The sequence below is a fragment of the Bos grunniens genome, chromosome 1, assembly GCF_055505025.1.
Source record: "Bos grunniens cultivar Pamir isolate PY7600 chromosome 1, Bosgru_T2T1.0, whole genome shotgun sequence".
NCBI classification, from domain to species: Eukaryota; Metazoa; Chordata; class Mammalia; order Artiodactyla; family Bovidae; genus Bos; species Bos grunniens.
This window is the reverse complement of record NC_141165.1, coordinates 36,315,511-36,340,849: the sequence shown is the minus strand read 5'-3', so window position 1 is coordinate 36,340,849 and position 25,339 is coordinate 36,315,511.

Below are 25,339 nucleotides of genomic sequence, written 5' to 3'. Positions count from 1 at the left end.
TTCAGCTAAAAAAATTACAGACTCTCTAAAAATATTGCTGAATGTTTTCATGAATGATTATTTTAAAGACATTTTAGAATTTTGAAAATTTAATTTAGAGTGTGTACATGATAGTTGGATAAAAACACTGAAAAGTAAAGCTAATTCAGGTACGATATTGACGTTGCAGATTATATCCATGATTTTACTGCAAAGTTATGCCTATATTTCTCTGCCTTGGTACTTCCAGGCTGATATAGCATTACTATATTCTGAATACTGCTTTTATAAAAATGAATTCTTATTTTTGGTATGTAATCTGTTATGTCAACTCCCTTATGCTAAGGCCTGCATCATATTCAGAGAAGAAAAAGGAAATTGAGAATAGTCATTAGGGCAGATCATCAACATTTCAGTCTCCTCCTGTCAAACATACAGGAGGATGGCATTTCCTCACAGCTTTGATGTTCATTATGGAAGAGAGCCTCTTTGTCTGATGAAACTTGGGGCAGAAATCTTTATAAATCAGCATGAAATTCACCATAGTGTCTTCCACTAACAGGGCAACCAGGAACATTCCAGATGGGAGAAGACCCTTCAGCCTGTCTCTGAGTAATGACAACACAAAACAGAGGTTCTGGGAACAGATAAACAACGAAGCACAAGATAAGAATAAATCCATGTTGTTTTAAGCCACTGGGATTTTTAAGGTCGTTTGTTGTTTGTTACAACAACAAAAATTAGATGATAATACCTGGGATTTCATCAATATTAGTCCTTGCTTGCTGTTGCTAAGTCGCTTCAGTCGTGTCCGACTCTGTGCAACCCCATAGACGGCAGCCCACCAGGCTCCCCGGTCCCTGGGATTCTCCAGGCAAGAACACTGGAGTAGGTTGCCATTTCCTTCTCCAATGCATGAAAGTGAAAAGTGAAAGTGAAATTGCTCTGTCGTGTCCAACTCTTAGCGACCCCATGGACTGCAGCCTACCAGGCTCCTCCGTCCATAGGATTTTCCAGGCAAGAGTACTGGAGTGGAGTACCATTGCCTTCTCCTTAGGACAAGGTTAAATATAAACATAATGTGTAAAATCGTTTTAATAAATACTATTGGGCAAATCAAAGTATTTGGAATCTTCTGCCCCAACTGTGAGGATGGTTTTACAAGACGGGTTCCTAGAGACCTCCTTGGCTCACTGGGGGCCTGAGTGCAGTGGGCCAGTGAGAATTCTTCTTTCCCTTCACTTTGGCTCTTGAGCACCCTGCTGGGTGACCCCAAGTGAGTCAAACAAATGTTATTATTTTCATATGATGGAATAAAGTTTGGGAATTGCCAGGTTATATGTGATATGTGGTGTGGCAAAAATCATGCCAAAGGTGTGGGTGAAAAACAAACATTTTAGAAGTATTGATCAAACAACCATCTGAGAAAAAGTAAAATAACATATTCAGTTCAATCGCTCAATTGTGTCTGACTCTTTATGGCCCCATGAATCGCAGCATGCCAGGCCTCTCTGTCCATCACCAACTCCTGGAGCTCACTCAAACTCATGTCCATCAAGTCGGTGATGCCATCCAACCATCTCATGCTCTGTCATTCGCTGCTTCTCCTGCCCTCAATCTTTCCCAGCATCAGGGTCTCTTCCAATGAGTCAGCTCTTCGCATAGTTGGCCAAAGTATTAGAGTTTCAGCTTCAACATCAGTCCTTCCAATGAACACCCAGGACTGATCTCCTTTAGAATGGACCCGTTGAATCTCCTTGCAGTCCAAGGGACTCTCAAGAGTCTCTGCAATACCGCAGTTCAAAAGCATCAATTCTTCAGTGCTCAGCTTTCTTTATAGTCCAACTCTCACATCCATACATCACTACTGGAAAAACCATAGCCTTGACTAGATGGACCTTTGTTGGCAAAGTAATGTCTCTGCTTTTTAATATGCTCTCTAGGATGGTCATAACTTTCCTTCCAAGGAGTAAGCGTCTTTTAATTTCATGGCTGCAGTCACCATCTGCAGTGATTTTGGAGCCCAGAAATATAAAGTCTGAGACTGTTTCCACTGTTTCCCCATCTATTTGCCATGAAGTGATGAGACTGGATGCCATGATCTTAGTTTTCTGAATGTTGAGCTTTAGCCAACTTTTTCACTCTTCTCTTTCACTTTCATCAGGAAGCTCTTTATTTCTTCTTCAATTTTTGCCATAAGGGTAGTGTCATCTGCATATCTGAGGTTGTTAATTTTTCTTCTGGCAATCTTGATTCCAGCTTGTGCTTCCTCCAGCCTAGCATTTCTCATGATGTACTCTGCATATAAGTTCAATGAGCAGGGTGACAATATACAGCCTTGATGTACTACTTTTCCTATTTGGAACCAGTCTGTTGTTCCATGTCCAGTTCTAACTGTTGATTCCTGACCTGCCTACAGTTTTCTCAAAAGGCAGGTCAGGTGCTCTGATATTCCCATCTCTTTCAGAATTTTCCACAGTTTATTATGATCCACACAGTCAAAGGCTTTGGCATTGTCAATAAAGCAGAAGTAGATGTTTTTCTGGAACTCTCTTCCTTTTTCAATGATCCAGCGGATGTTGGCAATTTGATCCCTGGTTCCTCTGCCTTTTCAAAAACCATCTTGAATATCTGGAAGTTCACGGTTTACGTATTGCTGAAGCCTGGCTTAGAGAATTTTGAGCATTACTTTACTAATGTGTGAGATGAGTGCAATTGTGTGGTAGTTTGAGCGTTCTTTGGCGTTGCCTTTCTTTGGGATTGGAATGAAAACTGACCCTTTCCAGTCCTGTGGCTACTGCTGAGTTTTCCAAATGTGCTGGCATATTGAGTGCAGCACTTTCGCAGCGTCATCTTTCAGCATTTGAAATAGCTCAACTGGAATTCCATCACCTCCACTAGCTTTGTTCATAGTGATGCTTCCTAAGGCCCACTTGACTTCACATTCCAGGATGTCTGGCTCTAGGTGAGTGATCACACCATCGTGATTATCTTGGTTGTGAAGATCTTTTTTGTACAGTTCTTCTGTGTGTTCTTGCCACCTCTTCTTAATATCTTCTGCTTTTGTTAGGTCCCTACCATTTCTGTCCTTTATTGTGCCCATCTTTGCATGAAATATTCCCTTGATATCTCTAATTTTCTTGAAGCGATCTAGTCTTTTCCATTCTGTTGTTTTCCTCTTTCTTTGCATTGATTGCTGAGGAAGACTTTCTTATCTCTTCTTGCTATTCTTTGGAACTCTGCATTCAAATGGGTATATCTTTCCTTTTCTCCTTTGCTTTTCGCTTCCCTTCTAAGCTTCCTATACTTAAATTGATCAAATTTACCAAATAATTTCTAGTTCTCCAGTTTTATTTGGCTTTTGTACAGATTTGCTAATCCATCTATTCAGACAGCCAACCAATCAAAAAATTTTAATTAATATAATTAATCCCTGTAATATACAGGGATTGTGCAAAATGGTAAAGATAAAGAAATGAACTTTATCTCTCCAGTAACTAATATTTCCAATGGAATGGAAAATAATTACAATAAAATACAATAAATACAAGTAAGCACTATGTTCCAAGAACTCTATGTATTTAATTTTATTTAATCTCCAAAGGAACTCAATAGACTGGATAATATTTCCTTCCCTTATATACATAATGATATTGGATCTCAGAGAGCCTAATTTTTTTCAAAGTCCTACTACTACTGAAAAGTATTGAAAAAGGGTTTGAATCCAGTGCTCTAGAGAAAAATATGTGCATATCAGTTAAGGCTCAGTTAAGCTCAGTTCAGTCACTCTGTCATGTCCAACTCTTTGTGACATCATGGACTGCAGCATGCAAGGATTCCTTGTCCATCACTTACTCCTGGAGCTTACCAAACTCATGTCCATTGAGTTAGTGATGCCATCCAACCATCTCATCCTCTGTCATCCTCTTCTCCTCCCACCTTCAATCTTTCCCAGCATCAGGGTCTTTTCTAGTGAGTCAGTTCTTCACATCATGTGGCCAAAGTATTGGAGTTTCAGCTTCAGCATCTGTCCTTCCAATGAATATTCAGGACTGATTTCCTTTAGGATGGACTGGTTTGATCTCCTTGCTGTCCAAGGGACTCTTGAGAGTCTTCTCCAACACCACAGTTCAAAAGGATCAATTTTTCGGTGCTCAGCTTTCTTTATAGTCCAAAGGCTACCTTTGTTTATACAGTTATCAAAAGTTTCCTGCCAAGATAGTCTGTCCCTGCTTATTATTAGGCTTAGGCATAACATTGAACTTCAATTCATCCTCAGGATTCTCTGAGTTTGAGGTCCCATTCAAGTCCCCTCCCAAAGGGTACATTTTTTTTTTTTGACCTAGTGGACATACACATACACAATCTGGAAGGAAACAAACTATTCTGGTGTAGTATTTTTAGTTTGTTATAGGATGGGATGGAGTTAGGAAGATTGAAATTTGAGTTGGTAGTTACAGGAAGTTTATCCTTGTGTGAAATATTTTGGTTGATATTGAATAAGTTCTTATAATTTATCAAAATATTCTAGGTACTTTTATTTACCTATGAGGCTTGATGCTCCACTTTTTCAGATAAGGACTTTTGATCTTGGCCTGCTCAGCAGCAGTTTTCTTCTGCCTTCATTTGAGTCTTGGTTTCTTAGTTCTTCATTTGTAAAACGAGTGCAGAGGTTGCACCATGTCGCATACAAGCTTTGTTGGATTCTAATGTTGTATGATTTCTTTAGATTTTGAAACTGATGGGAGTGCTTGCTAACTGATCTGTCTCATCATGTTTTAAAAGTGTATATACATAGAAAATGAAATTTTTAGTTAATTTCAAGGTCATATGGCCAGTGACAAAATCACTGGCAGAATTCTGTCTTCTGGCTTCCTCAGAGTTTTCCTTTGTAGTGCACTGCTCAGTTTCTCATTTGCCAAAGTGCTTGAAAGACATTTGGTTTTATTTTCTGCGCATGATATCTTGTTTCAAGTGATTTGAGCTTACTGGCATCTGGAATGAGATATGGAACTAAATATTTGTATATAATACTAGGTTATCTGCAGTGCTTGCTTCCATACTCTTTTCTCAGCCCACTATTTCTGTGTGCGTGTGTTATGTATATATGTGCACACACACACTCTGAACCACAGAGAAATACTGGCTAACAGGTGTCTGATTTCCTCTCTCCCAGCCTAAAGAAATAGAAATGTCTTAAAACAGCATGGCTACACAAATATGTATTTCTCACTTTGGAGAATAAATAGTAATGGAAGATGAAGGAGAGTTGGGTGGCAGGTATGTATGAGAAATTCTGGGGTAGTAAATTAAGATTATATATATATATATTGTATTTATATTCTTACATTTCCTAAGAGTAGTTCTGGATATGAGCACCCAAGAGTGGCATTTAGTATGAAACACAAGAAAGGTGTCTTAATTGCACAAATACTTGATTAATTCTTAAATATAGAAATAAGAAAATTTGAGGAACAAGGCAGAAGTTCATGACAAGTTCTATCAAGCTTCTCATGATGGCAAACATTCTAAGCCTTTGTCCCCCATTATAAACAACCCGATTTTCATCGATGAAAGCAGCTGGCAGAGACTGCTGAACCAGTTATTTTATTTTATCAGGCATTGCTAGCAGAGATACCACTTTCATTTTTGCCAGCATTTGTAGTGTAAATGAGGAGCAACCTATCGTAAAATAATGCTAAGAAGATCAAAGGAAGCAATCCCAACTACCAAGCTAAAATCATTCTGGGAAAATGTTTTTGATTATGGTTAATAATGTAATCAAGCCAGAAACTTGCCTAGAAGTTGGAGTTATAGAAGAATTACTGCCAGTATTACAGGGTACCTAATCGGCAGTAATACGCTGAGAAGGTTCTGGACTTATAAAAATGTGGGGCTAATAAAATATTTACAAAGAGCTGTATAGTTTTGATTAGAGTACTATGTATATTTTCTCAGTAAAACAAACCGGTGTCACAATTGATGACTTAGAATTAAAGCAGGAAGAGGAAAGCATAAAAGGAAAAAAACCAGAGGGGTCATATTTTTTTTTTTTTTAATCTTTGATCTCATTCTTTAAAGACCAATTACTTTCTGTCCCCTATGGGAGGGGAAAAAACATTCTTAATAGCAGAATCATTCTAAGACTTTTCTGAGTTATTTTATATTTAGCAGATTACAGCTTTAGTCATCAGTAGGAAAGAGCCTCACAAACTGACAGACCTGAAATCATGTCCTTTGATTGTAATTGACAGAAAAAGCATTTAAGGTAAAGAAAAAAATATTTTATTCATCTTTGATTACACTGTGATGTGATTTGGTGACATAATACAGCTGGGAACTGAGGCAAGAAAGGCAATAATTCCTACTTGAGTGTCTGACATGATGTAGCCCTTTAGTTGTCTTCCTGTGCTTCCAGCTACAATAGTCTCCTTGATGGTGGCTAGACAAATAGATATACAGCATGTTAGAATTTAAAAGGCAGACAGCTCGAAAATAACATTTCTTAAGGCAACATATTTCAGCATTAAGTGCTTGACAACTGCACATTTGACTGGACCTAAAATTAAATCTATCAGTTTAAACATTTTACGGTACAAAACAAAAATATCCCCATTTAAGCAATACTTTCTTAAAATAATGAAAGATAAATGGTTTAGTCACAAAAGCTCTCTAAAGAGATGCATTTATTTTTTTTCCCTTTGAATATCAGTGACTGTGTGTATATTTCTAAACCCATCCAATATGATTTGAGGTGTTATTTTAATATTTTATTTGATAGTTCTCTTTACTCATTTTCTCTGACTCATTTACTTCTCACTTAGGATATTGCCATATATACTTTGGACACTGCAAAAGAGTTACATGCAAATAAAGTTGGAAATAATGTCAAACAGTTGGTAAAATGACATGTAGAACATCACGTCTATTTCTCTGACAAATAGTTACTTCATTAAATAAATTTATATTCTAGGATTTGAATAATAAGCATAGAGCTTAATTCAATATCTTCATTTTTCAGTGCCATAATGAAAATATATACTTCTTTATATACATTCATTCCTAACTCACATTTTAAAAGATATAATACTTAAACTAATAAACAATATATATTTTGTTAAGAAATAAAAAGATATTAGAAAATGTGTAAAAATCAATAATACATAATTCAATAATTTTTTTTTTCTATCAGAGAGTTGAAGAGTTTATATTTGAAAGTCACATAAGACCTCTCAGTATGCTAGGGCAGAAAACCTATCACTTAGCAATATTTTTTAGCAATTCAGAAAAGATCTGAATGTTATGAATATGTGTATGTGTGTGTAGCCATAAGGAAAATTCAATAAATACACATCAGAGAATAACTTCTGATGGAGTTTCATTTTCCAAAGGAAAATTATGAAGTGTCAGTGCATGATGATATTTATATATGTAAATCAAGTATTCAAATCTGCAAGTTAATTGTGTCTAGAAATGTCAGACTAATTATAAACTCTTAGACTGTATTTACCTGAATGCCCCCAAAGCTGTTTAAAACTAAAAATTTCAATTTATAGAAGGTTATTTCCATTATCAGAAATGGACGCTTTTAGTCATAACTTTTAGGGAATATAGATATCACCTATACAAATACAGGTGGAAGTCAGAAAGATATTCAGCCTTCTGTGAGAAACATGTTCTTCTGGGTTTTAGACAGGTTCTGGGTTACCTTATTGGTGAGTTCCAAAGAATATTCCTCACTAGAAGAATAATTTGAATTATTGTTAAGAGACTTAAATAAAACAAGTTTCAAGACATTGCTGCATATACTATCCCCTCCTTCTCCATGGAGGTCAACTTATATATCATTCTGTACCAATATTTGCTCTTCAGGTCAGTTCAGTTCAGTCACTCATTCGTGTCCGACTCTTTGTGACCCCATGAATCACGGCATGCCAGGCATCCCTGTCCATCACCAACTCCCGGAGTTCACCCAAACTCATGTGCATCGAGTCAGTGATGCCATCCAGCCATCTCATCCTCTGTCGTCCCCTTCTCCTCCTGCCCCTAATCCCTCCCAGGGTCTTTTCCAATGAGTCAACTCTTCTCATGAGGTGGCCAAAGTATTGGAGTTTCAGCCCTAGCATCAGTCTTTCCAATGAACACCCAGGACTGGTCTCCTTTAGGATGGACTGGTTGGATCTCCTTGCAGTCCAAGTGACTTGCAAGAGTCTTCTCCAGCACCACAGTTCAAAAGCATCAATTCTTCAGCGCTCAGCCATCTTCACAGTCTTATATTTTCTTATATTTGTTCTTAGTTCCACACAATTCACTTTGAATCTGTTTTTTTGGGGGGGGGTAGTTTACTCAAAGGCTTTATTTTGGTCTGTTTTTCACTGCTGAAACCATATGAAACTTTTAAGGTATAATCAATATGCATATGATATCAGTTCATGTCCAGCATTAGATTAGATATATAGCTTTCATCTTTTTACATAGAAGAATGCTAGTCTTTTGATGAATGCTCATTTACATACATACCTTGTATGTATTTGTGCTTTCAAACATGAAAACAAAAGGAGGAATAAATGGTTTACTTGTTGGAAACCCAACTGTCCATTTTAGTTTTAACAAACTTTTTTTCATTAAGAATGGAAGATTCTGCTAAAACTATTTGGAGATTATTTTTTCTCTTTAAAATTTAACTAGATTTTAAGTTTTCTATTCCACATGCTTGATAAATCGTTTGACCAAGAGGGCAATTCAGTTGCAGTCTTTTGCAGAGAATTGTGCAAATAGCATTTGGGTACTTTTTATACCATGCAATTATCCCAAATTTATACTTCACTTATCATCCAAAGGCAGTTACCTATTGTGGAAAAACAGTTTTGGGCAAACCAAGAAGGCTTAGACTGCTGAATCATTTCATTATTTAGAAATATCTTTCACAAAATTCTTTATCTTCATTTTCCAAATTCACTCATGTGAAAAGAGTTTTTATCGAAACATTTTTATTCAGTATCACCAATTACACATAGCAAAAATAGTGTAGTCTAATCATAGGGAAATACTAAAACTTTGAGTTATTTGTATTGTTTTATATGTACTTCTTTAATATTTGTTTAACTAGTATAGGTAAAACACTGTGGAAAAGCAATAAGAAAATAATCTACTGTCAGATCTGAAATGCCCAGTCACTCACTTTTATGTAATATTTAAGGCACTAAATATAGCCCTGATATTCCCTGGTAGCTCAGGCGGTAAAGAATCCACCTGCAATGTGGGAGACCTGGGTTCAATCTCTGGGTTGGGGAGGTCCCCTGGAGGAGGGCATGGCAACCCACTCCAGTATTTTTGCCTAGAGAATCCCCATGGACAGAGGAGCCTGGTGGGCTACAGTCCATGGGGTCACAAAGAGTTGGACAGGACTGATCAACTAAGCACATAGTCCTGATGCTTTTATTATTTTCTTTTTTTGTTTACAGATCAGCAGTTTTGTCTGGGAAATTCCCTTCAAATTAGAACTCATACCTTTAAATAAGAATATTTAAAAATTGTTATATATGACAGATCCATTTATATCAGAAAATTAATCCTAATATAGATTAGTTAACTCTTTTCCTTGAGATTTTTATGCTTCTGGAAATTTAAAGGATATATTGCTTTATAAATATTGAATACTATATTTCAGAATTGTTAAAATTTTATAGTTAAAAACACCATTAGAAATAATGATGCCTAATTAAAAATTGAAAATATCTGATGCTATTATTTATAAGCTAAAATCAATTGAATAGAAAAATAATTCTCATGAGATTTTTATTTTAAATAACTGGATTGGAAGTAGGAGAGAAAATAAGTTTAATGGTAATTATTTAAGTCTGATTTAGTTGATTTCTTAAGGTCAGTGCACCTAGACTCAAATGGCATAATTCCGAGAAATGTCAGGCCCTTGTTAGTATGAAGACATATCACCAAAGCATGAGTACTTGGTTCTGTTTACTTTCATGCAATTACATGTAGACTTTGCCAAAGAATCAATACAGCAATAATATTTGAAATATTAAATTCTCACACTGAAAACTAGATTATACATTTAAACAAATTGGACTCTATTATAGTACTGTTTTCAACGGTTTGCCACCCTAAATAATGATTTTAAAATATGGCACCCTAAATATATTACATGATGTCTGAATTGTCCTTAGTGACAAAATTTCAGGAAAAAAATGGAGAATAAAATATGTTGATTTAATGCAAAACCATGTTTAAAACCCTTGTTTGCAACAGGTGTGCTACTGCATGTGATATTAAATATCGTTTGTTATTTTTAAAAGTAGGAGAATTTGAGCATAGGAAATAACCAAATTGTTTACCACTTTGGACCTTTTAATATGGAGATGTGTTTCCATCTATCTAGAGAATGATATTGCTATTTTTTATCAGATGTACTCAATTTCATAGTGTTATTTAAAAAAAATATTGCATAAGCTTGCTAGTAAACTTGATTCTCAGAAACATTTTGACACAAAAGGCAATTTGTCCTACTTCTAGATCTCTATAGCATCTTATGTTAACTCAATACCAATAACCTACTGTTGAGTCCCCAAGCAATGCACTAGTGTATGTTTGTACTTTTAAATTACTATTAAATTTACTATGCCAGTAGTATATTTTTAGGATATATTAAAATAAGTTCTTAAAAATGAAAAATGTAAGCTATAGCTATAAAGATGAAATCTTTAAAATTAACATTTGAATGATATGCAATTTTGGGGGAAATTATACTTCACACTCTACGTTCAATGCATTTTGATATATGGCTAATTACTTCTAGTAATATCCTTTAGTTGGATTTTTGTAACTGCAATAACAGTTTATTGCAAAATTAATTCCTTGGCACAATTTAACATTTAGTGATGTGAAGTCAAAGTGAATTGATTTTACCACAGACCACTTGTGCCCTGGCTTCCTACGTTCAAGCACTAATTGGTTATTATAGGTCACTTTAGGACTTAGTTTAAAAATAAATTAAATTGTTACAAGGTGCATTTAGTAGAAATAGCTTGATATTTTCAGCTCATGGGGTTTTATTTAAATAAAAAATGGTAAAGTAATGTAATCATCTTTGGTTATAAAAATGATGGATGAATTGAAAACATTTTTGAATCAGATCAATGGTACTGATGATTAGTACATTGTTAATCAAGTTCTTCAGATTGCTATCAAATGCTTTAGCTCTTTTGCTCAAGCTGGTGAGAGGATCATGAATATTAAAGAGATTCAAATGGATGTGCTCTCATGTAATATGGAGTACCACAAATGAAAAGACTAAATGAGGGCAGACTGTAGCTCTATGTACTGATATATCTCTTAAATAAAGAGGAATGCCTAATCTATTTCTATGTTCACAAACATATAGCAACCACATAGAATTTTTTTGTAATCTATATTTTAACCATTTTGACACCCATGGACATGATACATGAAAAACGTTTTTTTAAAGAAGAGGTTTGCATAATAGTATTGTGTAGTTGATGATAACTAGAATGCAAAATAAAAAACAGATGAAAGATTATAGGACACAATGCATTTATTTTAAATTGTAGTATTTTAGAAATGTCTTCTTGAGAGAGATGATAATATAATACTGAATCTTTTAAACTGGTAACAAACCCTTTCTGATTTTTAAATCTATGCTACTAGAAATATATGATATGTTAGGTGTTGATTTGACTTATTACTAAAACCAAATTTTTGTTTTTTAAAAGATAAATGGAAGAAAAAGTTTTCCATAGATATTGCTAAACATTTAATTTAGAGTTCATATCACTCATAGCTTAATTTTTTCCTTTATGAATATATGATTTTCAAGAATTATGAAATAACATAAAATATTGCATATTTGTGTATAAAATAGAGACAATAATACATTTATAAATGACTAACTTAAGAAAATCTCAAGCAATGGTATGACATATTTTTAGTTTAACATTGCTTATTGTTAAAATTGAATATAGGCTGATAAACATATTCATCTAATAGAAACACTCTTTTGAAAGAGTAATACATGACCTTTAGAACCTGCCAACCCTGCACAGATGAATATGTGTGTTGATTACTTAGAAAATCCTATTTATGATGGAATGAGAGCTTAGAATAGGATTCTAAGAGGAAAGTGTGTTTGGGGTGAAAGAAATCTAAAAACAATAAGCTTCTCAGAAAAACCCAGGTTTCAGGAAAGTATCTGAGTGATCCTGAGTAATTTGAGCATGAGGAGAATGTATAGGGACCTGGAATTTGTGGTTTAAAATGGAGGATATAAAATGGGGGAGAATATGGCAATTTTTGTGAGGTGCAGATTTTAATTTTTCCTAGGTTCAGCCTTATGAATAAAGATCAGCTATATTCTCATAGTCATGGAAAACTACTGAAATACCAGGTTTGAAAATGTCTGTATCTCAAGTTTACATTATTATCCCAAAGGAAGTAAGAAAATGAATGGTCCATTATCAAAGTTACATAGTATTTATAGGATCATAGAATAGCAGAATTTTTGAACCACAACAGAATCTGGACAAACCACTTTGTCCATATAAGTCATTTTTTTCAGGTAAAACAGTAAGTACCTGATAGGTTAAACATCCTTTTGCAAGTTAATTAATGGTAGAGTCAAGATCAGGATTAAGTTATTTTTCATTTGTAATCCAATCTAAGATTTTCCCTTAGTATTTAACTACCATAAAAAGCAGAGACATTAATTTGCCAACAAAGGTCCGTATAGTCAAGGCTATGGTTTTTCCTGTGGTCATGTATGGATGTGAGAGTTGGACTGTGAAGGCTGAGTGCCGAAGAATTGGTGTTTTTGAACTGTGGTGTTGGAGAAGACTCTTGAGAGTCCCTTGGACTGCAAGGAGATCCAACCAGTCCATTCTGAAGGAGATCAGCCTGGAATTTCTTTGGAAGGAATGATGCTAAAGCTGAAACTCCAGTACTTTGGCCACCTCATGCGAAGAGTTGACTCATTGGAAAAGACTCTGATGCTGGGAGGGATTGGGGGCAGGAGGAGAAGGGGACGACAGAGGATGAGATGGCTGGATGGCATTACCGACTCGATGGGCATGAGTCTGAGTGAACTCCGGGAGTTGGTGATGGACAGGGAGGCCTGGCATGCTTCGATTCATGGGGTCGCAAAGAGTCGGACACAACTGAGCGACTGAACTGAACTGAACCGAACCATAATTTTAGAACAAAACTAGAAGTTGAATAGATACAAATTTATAATTACAAACTACAATACATGGTCTGAGGAAAATTCGATCACATGAGGAGAAAAAATAATAGACTAATTCTATAAGGGTAGTGCTTTCATGATTAGAAAAAAACCTTACTAAGGAAGTGATATTTAACCCAAAACGTGAAGATGTCATAGAAGATCAGCAGATAAAGAATGAGGGAAAAGATCGTTCCAGTGTGTGGAAATGCCATGAAAGATCTGATATAACTTGCATTTTTGAGAAGTGGACTTCATAATATATTAACAAGTCTTGGAAATTCATGAGGAATGAGTTGGAGAAATTGGAAAGGGCTGATTGAAGATTTTGAAAAAGAACTGGCATTTTATTCTAAATACAGTGGTGGGAAACTATTGAAATATTTGAACTAGGCTTCTTAAGCATTCTGATATATTTTTTAAAGTTTAGTCTCACTGTTATAGAAAAAGTGGGTTGGAAGGTTATAGGAATGCAGAAAAGAAAATCATTTAGTAGGGCTTCTCAGCCCTTCAAATAAGAAATACTTGAAGTTTGGACTAAGCTGTTGCCAGGGAAAATAGAGGGAAGTGAATGGAATCAAAATATGTATTAAAAGTGAAGCCAAATCTGACTTCTTTACCCTGATACCAAATTAAATCTTAGAGACAGAGTTTTGGGTGAAATAGAAAAGGACAGCTTTGTTGCTTTGCCAGGCGAAGTGGGCCACAGCAGGCTAACATCCTCACAATGGTGTGTCCTGACCTGGTATGGGTAGTGAGGAGTTTATAGTAATGATACAAAGAGGGCATGATCAGCTCGTGGACAATCTTGTGATTGAGCTGAAGTAAAAGTGAGTCAGCATCACTAACCTTCTGTTTCCAACTAGTCTGGGGTCTCAGTGCCTGTAGGGAGCTTACAATTAACTTCTCTCACCTGGTGAGGGTTTGGTATCTGCAAAACAGCTCAAAGATATTGTTATGTACATCCCTTGTGGGAGATCTAAACCCTGGCCCAATGCTGCACTATAGTTTTTTTAATTTATTTATTTTGACTGTTGCTCCCTTGTCTCTGTATGCCCTTCATTCCCTAATTAGCAACTATTTGAACTCACTCATTGGAACTGAGGAAAGGTCATGGAGGCTGAATGAAGCCTATTTTCAATAATCAAGAAATGGAGGACACAGAGAGGCTTTTGTGCCCAGGAGCCCCACAGGGTCATGCTCAAAAGTTGAATCAAAATATATTGGTAGTTTTGTTGTAATGGATTGGGAAAGTTGCTAAAGGGAAAAGTTAATTTCTTCAAGATATCTGGAATTTAGAAACTTGAGTGATTGCAAGTTTAGTTTATTGGGAAATCAAAGATATGCTGAAGAAAAAATGGGTAGAAAATCGGGGATTAGTATTAGACACAGTGTCCTAGAAATAGCATGATTTATTGAATAGAAATTCCATGTAGGCAATTGGAAAGAGTAGTCTGAAGCTCAGAAGAGATATCTGGATAGAGGTGCAGATTTGAGATCTTTTCAAATCTGGGGATAGATGTGATTCTCTAGGAAAGGGAGTTAAGTAGAGAGGAATGAGCCCCTACATGAGACTAAAGAATAGTATGGAAGGAAACCAGGTGAGTTTGGTGTTCCAAAGCCAATGAAGAGAAGTATGATTCAAGAACACCTTCAAATTTTTTGAATGCTATTAAGAAGTTGTAGTGAGTTGAACTGTGCTCTCCAAAATGATATGTTCAAGTCTCAACTTTCCTGTACCTGAGAATGTGACCTTTATTAGAATCAGGGCTTGTATAAATGTAATCAAGTTAAGGTGAAATTATATAGGATTTGGGTGGGCCTCAAACCCAATGACTGGAATCCTTATAAGATGAACAAAGAGCACAAAAAAACACAGAAGTCATGTGAGGACAGGGTGTAGATTGTAGTGATCAATCTATGTAGATTGTAGTCAACCAAGGAATGCTGATGATTGCTGGGAGGCACCAGAAGCTAAGGAGGAGACCTGGAATGGTTTCTTCCTCAGAGCCTCCAGAAGAAAGCCATCTTGTGACAACACCTTGATTTCCATCTATATTGACCTCCTGAACTGTGGAAGAATAAATTTGTCTTTTAAACCATACAGTATGTGGTAATTTGTTACAGAAGCCCTAAAAAACTAATACAGAAGTCTAGTAAGATGAGGATCTGGGCGTTAGACAACAGAAACATATCTTTCTTCTCTATGAAAAGCAGAACAGTTTCATGGGGTGTCAGGGGTGGAATCTGTGTTGTGTTAATTGCTCAATTGTGTCCAGTTCTTTACGACCCCATGTACTGTCACTCACCAGGCTCCTCTGTCCATGAAATTCTCCAAGCAAGAATACTGGAGTGCGTAGTCATTCCCTTCTCCAGGGAATCTTCCCAACCCAGGGATCAAACCTGGGTCTCTCAAAATGCAGGCAGGTTCTTTACTGTCTAAGCCACAAGGGAAGCCCCATCTTAGAGTCCATAGTAGAGGGGCCTAAAAAAATGAGCAAAAGGGGATGAGAAGAGAGGTAGGAAAATAGCTGAAAAGTGATCAGTAACTTTAATTTATTGAGGTGTACTGAGATATGTGTGGATACATAATTCTAGGACACAGATTTTGTAGAGGTGTATAAATTGAAGAGCTTCAGAAAGGGATGACTGGCAAAAGGAGAACTCTGCCAAGACAGTATGGGGAAGTGTTCTATTTACATACACACTCTCCATTGTAATTAGAAAGAGGGAGAGAAAGTGCAAATTTAGCTGGAATCCTATGGTGGAGAGATGAAGCATGTCATATCTAGTAGCTTTTATCTTCTTGATTAAAAACGTTGCAAGATCACTTGTTGAGTATAAGGGGGTGAAGCAAAGTTGGATATTACAGAATAGTGAAGAAGGTGTGAAATTGTAGGTTTGAAGAGAGAAAAAGCAACACTGCTTAGCAGTATGCAGTGTTGATTTGTGGGTACTGGTCATGAGTTGATAGTGAAACCAGCACTCCCAACTGGGGATCATAACCCAAGGTTTAAAGAGATTTTTGAAAGTCCAGTATCTATTGCATATGTCTCTTTATATTTAATCAGAGATATATATGCTTCTCTTTTATTGGTGATTATCTTGAGGCATCCTAGTTCTCTAAATCAACACAAGTGAAAGATTCTGCAGTCACTGAGGTAAAATGGAGAAGAATAGTTAGTATTTTTGTTCTAGCTCTTCTATTGCCATTCACTGAACTCTCAATGATCCAGTTCAAAGCTATTAAAATAGAATTAATACAGTAAGAGTCAATAGTCAAAGCTTAAGAGAAAATAATGCAGGGACGAATGAACATCGAATGAAAAGTTATAACCACAATCCATGTACCAGTGGTGTAGGTGTTAGGCTACTCTAACTTTTATTGGTTTTCAAGGTGGTTCAGTTGAAATTTGAAAAGGGATGGTGAAAAGTCCAGAAGCTCTGAAATTCCTGACATTTAGAAAGTTAATATATCAAAAATCTTTCAGAAAGATGTGATTGAAAGTGACTTCAAACCCTCGATTGAAAAGTATACTACTTCCACAGTGTAGTGTAGCCTAACAATAATTTATTTTGAAAGCTGTAATTCACTTTTGACATTATCATTTGAAGTCTTGGGATGCTTTCAACTATAATGATTGGCTCTGAGCTACAATGGGAGATTTCCTGAAAACATTACTTCTTAATAATAGCAGTCAGAAGAGTACAAAGTAAAATGTGTGGAATCACATAGTTTAAGTCCAAAGCATCCAATGACATGAATCAGAATAGCAATCTATCATTAAAAACATTGTAATCCTACGGCTACAAATGAATAAGGGAGGAAAAAGGATTTAAAATAAAATAACTGTGAGATTTCACTGTTTTAAATGGCTTCAAGTGTCATGTGCCTTAGCTAAACACTGGGGAACCAAAAAGAAAATGACAGTGAGATTTAAATGTTCTGTCTTGAGCCACTGGGTAGCACATAAGATTTCTAATCTGTTTTATCTGAGTCTGGTATGTAAGTTTGGAATTTAGGTTGGAGGTTCATTTAACCTGGAGATTCACAAAAACAGAACTCTGGAGGATGTTAACGTCTGCTTAACAGAGCTTTCCAGATTAGCTCGCATTGTGATTCTCAAACAGTATTACAGATTATGTGGGAATAAAGAGATTTAGATTTCATTTTCCTATTCTCAACATGATTACTTCAGCATAGGATTTTTTTTTTTTTAACACAGAAGGTCTTCAGGATTGCCTGCGTATTGCTGAAGGTGATAGGGAACAGGCATTGAATACTTAATAGGAGATAAAGCCCCACTTGTGCCCCTATTTCTAGTGATAGCAGGTTGAATTCAGAATATGCAGAATTAACATATGCTACTTTGCCAGAAGGACTTCTGTCGAAGTTTTTAGAGCAATTCTGCAGAACAAAGGGCTCATTACTTTTGCCTAATTAAAATGGTAAAGCCAACTGTGGAAACGAAAATAGCGGGGTGGTGTCACATGACAATCCCTTATTAGGTCCTTTAATTTTTTCCAGGTCTCTGAAGAGTCACTCTCCATGACTGAGGCCACGTGCTATGAGTTTCTACACATCCACACTGCACTTGGGGTAGACCAGTGACTATCAGCCAGGCTGTGTGTTGGGCCATAATCTCTTCCAGATTTTAGAGAAAAGAAAATAAGTAACTGCTGAGGTGAGAACTGAATATTCTATCAGAGGATTAAGGAACCTGGAACTATTTAAGAGGAGATTTGTGAATTGATAGGAAAAGTTGAAATGAATATTGCTAATGACATCTTTTTCCTGTAGGATCAGGAAGGAGGGTGAAAGACTTAAGGAGAGTGAAAATGAAGTGACTTTGAGTAGCAGTAGGAGGCAGGGAGGGAGGAGGATTTCTAATGAAATGGAAAGTGATGGGGGAGGAAAGCAAGGTAGAGAAAGACAAGGAAACTGAGGTGGGAATGCTGTGGAGAAATTGATCCATGCTCGTGCTGTCAGCCTCTTATTTAAATGAACTTTAATTATAAGATCTATAACTATCTCAAAACAAGAAAAAAGTTTGTTAAAATTTAATATGGTATAATTTAAAAATTCCCTCTTCTGATAAATGACTAATGTGTATAATACACACCTTGTTTTCATAATCCAGGAATGCTTATTTTTCCTCTTAAAAACAATGCCCCTCTCCCAAAAAAAACAAACAAACAATGCCCATTTACTTCCAGATATATCTATTTAGTAGATATTTTGCGGAAAGCCTCATTGCATTCATGAGATTAGCCATCATTTGGGGAGGTAAATCTGTTTGAATAATTTAAAACCTTTACTGATGAAACTTTGCCTGTCTTTAATGCTGGAAGTTTGCATGGCCTTCATTATGAAATAAATGGATGTAGACCACAGAGGAGCCAACAGAGGGTGCCTTGTGTGGTCAATTCATTGCCTGAGATTAGGACCCCAATTTGACTGCAGCATGTTATTCTCATTTGCTAATGCTTCGTGATTATCTTCTTTTAGGTTAGGCAGTTTAATGATTTAGTGCACATTATCTCATAGTAAAAATGTCATTTATTGTTTAAAGATTGCCTTCCTTCTCTCTGACCTGCATATTCTCCTTAGAGGATGTTTCTTTTACTTCGTGTAATTAATCATCTTCAAACATGTTTCACTGTAGAAAAGTACATAAAGATTCAGTAAATATCATACTTGGATATACTGTGCTATAAATATTTAAATTATGTAAAAAGTAAGTTAGATCATATAAAGGTCTGTTTTCAAACTGGAGTGTGTACTCTTTCTTTCTTTACCCCTTGGAGTAGCCCTGGGTGCTGAAAACTGTAGTATAAAAGTGGTATGTTTCTAAAGATCATTTATGTTACTTTGTAGAAAGTAGTTTAAAACATTAATTGTATTAAGATAAATTTCAATGTGTTATGGAAACAGAGTAAAAAAAATTATTGTGCATTTTAAAAATACTATAAGAGACTTCAAAGAAATTTTAAGATTAAGTCAGACACTGACTCTCCTCTGTTTTGGGGAATTCTTGTACAAAAAAGTAAGATAAGCATAGCTACAGGGTCCTAATAATAATAAGTTATGAACCCCTTCTTGTTTACTAAATTATGCTCTGATACTCTGAGTTATCCTGAATAGGAACAAACATTTCCCAAATTGAAAAAGTTTGCATTTGACTACTCAGATGAGTAGACTTAGAAAACCAAAAGTATCCTTGCTTTATCTAACTTAAATAACCCAGGCAAGGTAGTAGGTTATCATAACACAGAGGTCTTGAGCTAACAGCACTATTCACATTGATTACTCCAAATCCAAATCCAAGGGTCTTTATTACCAGCTGACTCAGACAGACTATATAGGGAGAGAGAAAGCGTGTCATTAAGTAGTGTTGATGTTTTTAATCCTTATAGTACATATAATTTTCTAGTATGTTTTTGTTTCAACGTGTGTGTGTGCTTAGTCACTCAGTCATGTCTACTCTGTGACCCCATGGACTGTAGCCCACAGGCTCCTCTGTCCATGGGGATTCTCCAGGCAAGAATACTGGAATGGGTTGCCATACCCTCCTCCAGGGGATCTTCCCAACCCAGGGATCGAACCCAGGTCTCCCGCATTGCAGGCGGATCCTTTACTGCCTGAGCCACTAGGGAAGCCCAAGAATACTGGAGTGGGTAGCACATCCCTTATCCAGGGGGTCTTCCTGATCCAGAATCAAACCCGGGTCTTCTACATTGCAGGCAGATTCTTTACCAGCTGAGCTACCAGGAAAGCCCATTTCACTGCACACAGTACAGTGTAAACAACAAAAAAATTCACTGGAATTTCTAAAAGGAAATGATAATGATATATGAAACAGACAATAAATTTAGATTTTTTGCAAAGGTAGTAGGCACTCTTGATTTATCTCTTTTTTTGTAGCATCTGCTATTATATTCTAAGTACATTAATAAAGAACAGGGAACAACAATAATTTAAAATTTATTAAATGCTTGCAAATATTCAAAAATAAAATTTTAAAAACTATTCAGTTTGCTAAATTCTTAGGTAAAGATAAAAGTAGTTCTTTTGTTATTGAAATACATTTAGAGCAAGTCAGTCCCTCAGAAAATTAATATTAATTTCCTTTTTCTAAATATTAGGACTTTCTTAATCCCATCAAAAGGAAATGCATTTTAAACCTTCTTACATTTAATAGGGTTATTATTTTGCATTGTAAGCAACTCGTGTAAGTAATCTTCAGCCTGACAGGCTGGCACCATTAGAGTCTGGTTAAATCAAATATTTCCGTGACCTATAATTTCAAGAGCAGAAGAATTCTAGTTCTGATTTACAAAGCTTTTCTGTATCTTGTCTTCCAGGTAATTTTCAACTCAGAAAACTAATGTCGGGTCCTGTCAAGTGTTCTTTTTCTTATACAATCTCTCAGAATTAATATGTATCCTCTGAACTAGAATCTGCTATTAAAGTGCTTTCTTCTTATTCCAAAGCATTATGTGGATTTTTCTGCTCTTAACCATTGGCGTTTAGGGGGATATATAGTCACGTGACATACCAATCCTTTCATATCTCCTCCTCTTTTCCTCTGAAGCTGCAAAGGAATGTGAAATGATACACAGCTTACATCTGCTCTCCATGCCTGACTACCTCTCAGCTTCACAGACCACAGACCTTTGTTCTTCCTCCTAATCCGGGAGCATTGGGCTTTATAGCATTCTCTCTCACACATTTGTCATTCTGTTTCTTTCATTTTGATATTTCCGTTTTCCTTCCACACTTGAAAGTTATTCACTTATACCTTGGATAATGCTAGTCAAAGTAATGTTAAATAAAACTAAATGAGATTTTCTCCCTGTAAAATATGTTGAAGGTGTTAACTTGACTTAGGGATGAGACCATTTTACTTTCTTGCGTTTTTATGGTCTCCATTTTGAGTATTGGATGAAGTAGATAAATTTCTGGCTTATTAGAACACATTGCATTGTCTTGTGCTTTTCAGATTTTTTTTTTTTTTTTAAACTACATGCCCTGGGGTAGCTGTGATCCCAAAGCCAGAAAGTCATTTGGAGTCAAAAGTGCTGTTTTAGACTCTGGCATCACCCTGTATTCAGTGAGATTTTTCTAAGCTTTTAATTCTTTTTTATGAAGGTAGCTTTTCTTCTTTTACTGAAATTACTTCAGTGGAAGTTACTGGTGCCCTCTACAAAGTGAATGGCTTCTTCGTTGGTCATTAACTTGATGGACATTGACATTGGATGTTGTTGCTCACATTGAGAGCGTCTCCAACTTCTGTTTTCCCGTTCTGCTTTTAACCTTTATTATGTTTTGGGTTCTTTTTTGTCTTCTACCACTTAGCATAGGACTTTCTCAAGGTTTTATTCTTACCTTTATTTTTTTTCTCTACATTTTTTCCTTGACTGTCTGATCTACATTCACCATTTCAACTTGTCTTTATATAGTATTTTCCTAAATTGATATCATCATTCTTGAAGGCCCTTCTAACGATATTTCTCACAGCTTGAGACGTATTTCTCCATTGACATTATATTGGCATATTAAGGTAAGAAATTTTAAAAATAACTTATTTCCTAGTATTATCTAATTTTTTTTTTTAAGAATCCATTCTTGCCTAATGTTGCATTAATTTTTATAATGTAACTTCCCTTCTTCAAAGTTCCTAGTGATTTCACAATGCCTTCTTGCTTTCCCTTAACATGAGCTGGAGTTTCTCCCTCCTTTAATTCTGTTGGGTTGGCCAAAATGTCCGTTCAGGTTTTTCCATACAATGTTATTAATTTGATTTTGGGGAGGGGGGTCAGATGGACATGACTGACTAACACTTTCACTTTTTCACTTTTACGTAATTAATTAAAGCTGCATAGGGCCTTCTTGTCTTATTTCGTTATTCCTTCCTCTTCACAGGAAGTTTCACCAATTGAAAGAGAAACCCTTGTGTGGACATTCATGTGAGTCCTTATTTAGAGAACAAATGCTTATGCTACCTTTGCATGGTCAGGATAGTGGGCTGTTTAATGTCACTGGACAGGAAGTGCTGCTAATATTAGTTATGTTAGAGGTGATGTTTTTGGTAAATAGGTAGGGTTTATGCTTACTGACCTGCCTTTACTTTTTAAAACCTTTCCTTTGGTGCATGCCCATGTCAGGTTAACATTAAACTAAATAATTTAATGTTGTGTGTGTTAGTTGCTCAGTTGAGTCTGACTGTTTTCAACCCCATGGACTGTAGCTCACCAGGCTCCTCTTTCCATGGAATTCTCCAGACAAGGATACTGGAGTGATTGCCATTCCCTTCTCCAGGGGATCTTCCCAACCCAGGGATTGAAGCTGGGTCTCCTGCATTACATAGTTTCTTTACCATCTGAGCCACCAAGGAAGCCCTAATTTAATGTTAATTTAGATTTATTTGCTGTTAACTAGGGACTTCCCTGGTGACTCAGACATAACAAATCTCCTTGTAATGCAGGAGACCCAGGTTCAATGCCTGGGTCAGGAAGATCCCTTGGAGAAGGAAATAGCAAGCCACTTCAATATTCTTGCCTGGAGAATTCCATGGACAGTGGAATTCCTGGTGGGCTACAGTCCATGGGGTCACAAAGAGTGGGACATAACTGAGAGACTGACACTTCACTTCACTGATGTAAGCTTACGCAGGGAGAAATATTTCTTGTTACTTACATTAACATTACTGCTTCTGTTGTTTAATAGATTCATTTCAGTTCAGTTCAGTCACTCAGTTGTGTCCAACTCTTTGCGACCCCATGAATTGCAGCACGCCAGGCCTCCCTGTCCATCACCAACTCCCGGAGTTCACTCAGACTCACCTCCATCGAGTTGGTGATGCCATCCAGCCATCTCATCGTCTGTCGTCCCCTTCTCCTCCTGCCCCCTATCCCTCCCAGCATCAGAGTCTTTTCCAATGAGTCAACTCTTCGCATGAGGTGGCCAAAGTACTGGAGTTTCTGCTTTAGCATCAGTCCTTCCAATGAACACCCAGGACTGATCTCCTTTAGGATGGACTGGTTGGATCTCCTTGCAGTCCAAGGGACTCTGAAGAGTCTTCTCCAACACCACAGTTCAAAAGCATGAATTCTTTGGCACTCAGCTTTCTTCACAGTCCAACTCTCACATCCATACATGACTACTGGAAAAACCATAGCCTTGACTAGATGGACCTTTGTTGGCAAAGTAATGTCTCTGCTTTTGAATATGCTATCTAGGTTGGTCATAACTTTCCTTCCAAGGAGTAAGTGTCTTTTAATTTCATGGCTGCAATCACCATGTGCAGGGATTTTGGAGCCCCCCAAAATAAAGATTTAATAGATTAATCCAGTATAAAACTAGGAGTTGATTTACTTCTTGTTGCTATCAAGGTAAACATATTTTTGCGCTTGAACATTTTCTTAATTGGTGGCTGCTTTTAAGGTAGTCAGGTTGTACTCGTTTCTAAAAAGCTGTGCTTTTTAGATTAACATTTAAAAATACACAAAAATTTATAATTTTTGTGTATTTTTAAAAGTTGAACTAATTCTTTTCTTGTACAACCAGCTTTTACCAGGCTCATTAGTTTTCTGCCTCTGCTTAAAATCTTCTTTGTCACATAGTCAAGCTTGTTCTAATAAACTGTTCATTAGTAACTGGCCTGGTTTCAGGATGTTTAACTTAAGATTTAAACTTAAGTTCTCTTTGTTAAATGTTTACTAGTTAAATTATGCAACAGGGAAAAGGGGTTAACCTTGCTTTTTATTACTTTTAATGCTTCTTTCATCATTCACTTCCAGTACTTCCTCTATAATGCCGAGTTATTTTAAATTTCTGTCTCCTATACTTTAAATATTGGGTGAATGATTTACCTGATTTGCTTGCTGTAGTTAAATTTGTGGGAAGTTTGGGCTAAATTTTAGGGATTCCCTGGTGGCTCAGACAGTAAAGCGTCTGCCCACAATGTGGGAGACCTGGGTTGGGAAGATCTCCTGGAGAAGGAAATGGCAACCCACTCCAGTACTCTTGCCTAGAAAATACCATGGATGGAGGAGCCTGGTGGGCTACAGTCAATGGGGTCGCAAAAAGTCGGACAGGACTGAGCGAATTCACTTTCACTTCACTTTGGGCTAAATTTAGCTCAAAGTACTCATAAATTATGAAATCTCCTGGGTGTAAACTAGGTGCTTTTGTTTAAACTATACTTTGATTTATCCAGCCTTTTTTTATTTATCCACATTTATTTTATTTTATTTATTTATTTATTTTATTTAATTAATTTATTTATTTTTATTTATTTATTTTATTTATCCATTTATTTATCCACACTTTCCATTATGCTTACCTTGTTACTACTTGTCTCCTCTAATATAGTCAGTACTTGCTAATAGGTTATAGAGGGTTGTTGTGATATTTAAATGAGTCATGTACATGGGTATACATTAATGAACTTCATAATACCAATTTCTGTGTATATAATGACAATTTATTTTTTCTTGCTAATTCTTATAGCTCATTTCTTTCCTTGCCTTATTGTATTGGATGAAATGTCCATTCAAATATCAAGTCAAAATCGATATAGTAAGCACTCTTGCCTTTTCTGTTTGTGAAAGACTGCATCTAATTTTTCACCATTAAAGCCCATTTTCTATGGGATGTTATTTATTAGGTTGTGTGGTTTTCTCCTCATTTTAGTTATGAATATATGTTGAATGATAAAGCTTTTCTGCATATATTGTGATATACATGTATTTTGTTTTTGGAAATTTTGTAATATGGTAGATAATATTAAACAAGTTTTCTAATGTAAATAAACTTTGTTTCCCTGGAATAAATAAATGTGGTCCACTGGAGAAGGGAGTGGTAAACCACTTCAGCATTATCGATTTGAGAACCCCATGAACAGTATGAAAAGACAAAAAAGTTATGACATTGAAAGATGAACTCCCCAGGTCAGTAGGTGACCTAAATGCTACTTGAGAAGAGTGGAGAAATAGCTCCAGAAGGAATGAAGAGGCTAAGCCAAAGTGGAAACCATGTCCAGTTGTGGATGTGCCTGGTGGTGAAAGTAAAGTCTAATGCTGTAAAGAACAATATTGCATAGG